This window comes from Centropristis striata, chromosome 10, assembly GCF_030273125.1.
Source record: "Centropristis striata isolate RG_2023a ecotype Rhode Island chromosome 10, C.striata_1.0, whole genome shotgun sequence".
NCBI classification, from domain to species: Eukaryota; Metazoa; Chordata; class Actinopteri; order Perciformes; family Serranidae; genus Centropristis; species Centropristis striata.
The window spans coordinates 27,784,155-27,788,537 of record NC_081526.1 but is presented as its reverse complement, the minus strand read 5'-3'; positions in this window follow the sequence as shown (position 1 = coordinate 27,788,537).

Genomic DNA, 4,383 nt, shown 5'->3' with positions numbered 1-4,383 from the left:
CTGCATCTTGCATCTTTTTCATCCTTAGTTTTTCAGCACCACCCACTGCTTTTCTTATCTCCATTTTTGCTAAAGTTTTACAATTGAGACACCTGCAAACACTTTAATTTTCATGTTATGGTGAGCCCGCATCAGCCAATCAGATTTCAACAAAAATGGTATCAGTCCAAATTAGGAGGGGGGCGCTCGTATCCCCCTTCATTATTGAAAGTATTTGGCCCAGTCTCACAGGCAGCTCTGCGCGGATGTCTGCTCTGGGCCAGACTGGCTCGCCCAATGGCGACAGCAACTATTGACACAAAAAAAATTGAAAAACAGAAACTATGACCGCTGGCCAGTTCGGCCTGGAATGGGTCGGCCGTTCAGGAGTCGTGACTGCATTCTCTGGTCAGTACACCATTACTCCACTATATCTTTACATAGTATATAATTCTTGACTGCTATATAAATGTTGTGAATGTTTTACCCATCCTTTAAAGACTTAAAAAAACGTACTACGTTATGGACTCTTTATGTTGTTGTTGGTGCATCCCACCAAGTTTTATGTTGATTTCTAGCAGGCACCTTCATGCAATACCAAGTCAATGAAAAGACACTCCAGTGGGAGTGGGACCTAAATACTATCCGTCTCTATGCAGCATGTTGGTTGTGACTAAATACTGGCTAATATTAGCATAGTATAGAATGACTAAGCTTTTATTCATATGTACCTTAAATAACCTTTGCACATAACCGGTGGTGGAATGTAACTAAGTACATTTACTCATTTACTGTACTTAAATATTTTTTTTTAGGTACTTGTACTTTACTTGAGTATTTCCATTTTCTGTAACTTTATACTTCACTACATTTAGCTCCCAGGTTTAGTTACTTTTCAGGTCGAGATTTAACATGAAGAAATATATCAATTTAAAATGATAACACATGTTTAAATATTAAACCACATTAAAGTGTATAAAATAGCTTGACCTTGACGTCATTAATAAATGCATCAATATTAATAATCTAATAATATATTTGGAATAATAAAACAGTCTTAGTGGGTTCATCTTGCATAATGAATACTTTGACTTTTGATACTTTAAGTACAAGTTGATGCTGATACTTTTGTACTTTTACTAAAGTAAAAAATGAATGCAGGACTTTGTGATTTTAGTGTGGTATTAGTACTTTTACTTAAGTAAGGGATCTAAATACTTCTTCCACCACTGCACATAAGTAATGATAACCACTGGGACACATGTGTTCGCTTCAGAGGGAAACTTGAAGAAAACTAATGACCTCTGAAGTAACTTAACCATACTATACTAGCATACATAGAGGATTCATCATCATTAGTATGTTGATGGCAGCTGAGTCATGACTAAATAAACATAAAACTGTTCTCTTTATCACTCACACTGCTTCCATGTATTTTATTATTCATCACATTAAAGCCCCTTTCAATATTATGGTCTTTCTTTATTGTCTTACAAATATTAACTTATCCACAAAAATAAAATAACTTAGATAATAACCATATTAAAACATAAAAATACATACATACATTACATTTATGACATGAAAAAAATGCATATTGCTGATATCTCCCAGAGTTTTCCTGGACACAGTTCTATATGTGCAAACTACTTATCAGAATCAAAATAATCTGTTACACTGGAAACATGATTCCAGATTTTTTTTTCTCCTCTGCTTTCAACACAGAAACATATTTGCTTGAAATAAATTACACTGTCTGATAAGGAGCCTCACTCATACATGTTTCTTGAGACAAAATTTGATCTTTAAAATGTGCATCGGCAGGAATCCACATCAATTTTGTTTTTCATATACTTGGACATCAGAATATCCCTGTTTGCACACATTGAAGAGGTGTGAAGGTGAGTGTAGATATATCACAAGAATCTTACAGTGTAGCACACAGTACATTGCATCACAAAACAGGAAACACTTTGATTGATGGCAGCTTAGGATGTTTATAGTGTGAGGAACCAAAGTCTGGTCGCGTGTGCTCAGTTTCCCGAGTCACTGGAAATGTATTGATGGTAGTGGTGCAGCATTATTCAGTTTTATTTACAATGCTGTTTTGATCATGCTGAAGATGAAAAACTGTATTTGTTTAATGAAGGTCTATACTGTGCACTGACAGTCCTCTTACATTACATACCACAAACAACACAGACAACACATGGAACATTTTGTATAACTCAGGATGATGCATGTGTGCTCTGTTTTAGGGAGGCTGTACTAAACTTTCAACAGCTGTACAAGCTCTTGTTGCAATGGTTTTTAAAAATGACCTTATAGTGTAGAGGGCTAGTGATTATCCTTACTCTATTGGAAGCTGATTTGTGTGGTTTTCAATTCAACTACCTCTATTAGAGGGGAGGAAATGGATTCTAAGTGTCTGATATGAGGAATCGTACCAACAATCTGACTTTTATACAGGTGCATCTCAATAAATTAGAATATGATGGAAAAGTCCATTTTCAGTAGTTCAAGTATTGAGTCATATAGATGTACATACTTTTCAGAGGCCAACATTTCCATATTAAACATACTTTTTAAAATTGGTATTTTGTAATGTTACATTTTTTTGAGACACTGAATTTTAGGTCTTCATTAAATTTGAGCCATAATCATTATAATTAGAAGAAATTAAATAAATTAAGACATGAAATGGTAAATCTATCTATATAATGTGTTATTTCCAATATTTGAATTGAATTACTGACATAAATAAACTTTCTATGATTTTCTAATTTATCGAGATGCACCTGTGTCCGTCTTTAGATTTTCAGCTTCAGCTTTGATTCATTAATGCATTAACGTCTTCCTATAAAAGTGCCTCCTTAATTGAACTTCTAAAGCAACTACAAGGAGTTTTCAACTTTTTATGAAACAGTTCCACTTTAATGCTGATGTCTCTATATGACCTACATACGTGATTGAGTCCATCAGTTAGAAGACTGGCTATTCTCTGAATGCCGTTCCACAGGTCTGATTCCCCAATAAATCAGATTTCTCTCCGACAGAGTTTGGCAGTGAGAAGCATGCAACTTATGAACAGGTTTGCATGATTTCTCACAAAAAACGATGCATTGACTGGTCGCTGTTTTCAACACTGTTTAACATTGTGAAACTTCTTGGTTAAGGTTAGGAAAAAAGAAGAGTTTTGGGGTTAAATTAACTACTTCTGTACATTTCTTCTGATGAGAGATGAACACCGGTCTGGGTCAAAGACTTAACTAATCTGCCACCCCACTGGCATCCCTTACTCCTACTTAAAAGGATTTTTCTTTATTTTTGACGTTATATTTTATTGTTATGACTAATACTGTGGCGGGATCAGCAAAAAGGAGAAAAAAGAAATTGACAAAAAAAAGCTGAAGGGGCGAAAACAAGAGTCAACCTTTGCAGCATCTAAAGGTTTTCAAACATATCCTGTACTGGCCTTTTTCCTTAACTTTTTAAAGTGTATATTTTATTTATAAAAAAAAATATACACATTTGCACCTAGGACAGGGAAATATATTGATCTTATACAGATATTGTAATATTATTAAACTTGATTTTGGATGTCAAAATATCGTAAATATCATAATATTATGAGTTGCAACTTATTTTATTGCTTCCAAAAAAAAACAAACACTAGATCAAAATCTTTATGTCACAAGGAGGTGATGCTGCTGCTTTTATCCACAGTGGGCACCAAAATCAACAAAAAAAAGTTCCTTGTAGTTGCTTTAAAGTCCTGTCTTTCTTGGGACTTGTGTCACTGCATTTATTGAGGGGTGTCATCAACGTCAGCAGGGTTACACAATATGCATATAACATAGTAACATTGACTGATACATGTACAGAGTGTCAGTTGAGCCACACAATCCCCTGCTGTATGTTTAGGTGTATTATGATAGTTGCTATATAAACACTGAAACTTCTGAACTGCCCTTGAACAAGGCACTAAATCCTTAAGTGCTCCAGGTGTGTTGTGCTGTGTCAAATCCTGTGCATTGTGAATCCTGATGTGTGAAAAGGAAGCCTTTCCACTTTATATACTGCTGGTACTAGGAAGCAATATTATTTTCTTTCTGCATGCAATCTACTGCTTACTCTCAACTTCCTCTTTGCTCACCTGATTCATTCAGCTGTGTTTCAGTCAACATATGCTGATGACAACAATATTTTGTTGTTTTTTGAGCCACGATTTCATATTCTGAGCTTTCAGATATGTATCTGATATAACTATGTTCCTTTGTCTCGAGAGGAAGGCGGTAAACATCCAAGCTCTCTGAGTTGAGGCAGCTTTAGACGTATCCCGCATGTGCACACTCTTACTAACATGCACATCTATCTTTCTGCCGGCTAAACTGCTTCACACTC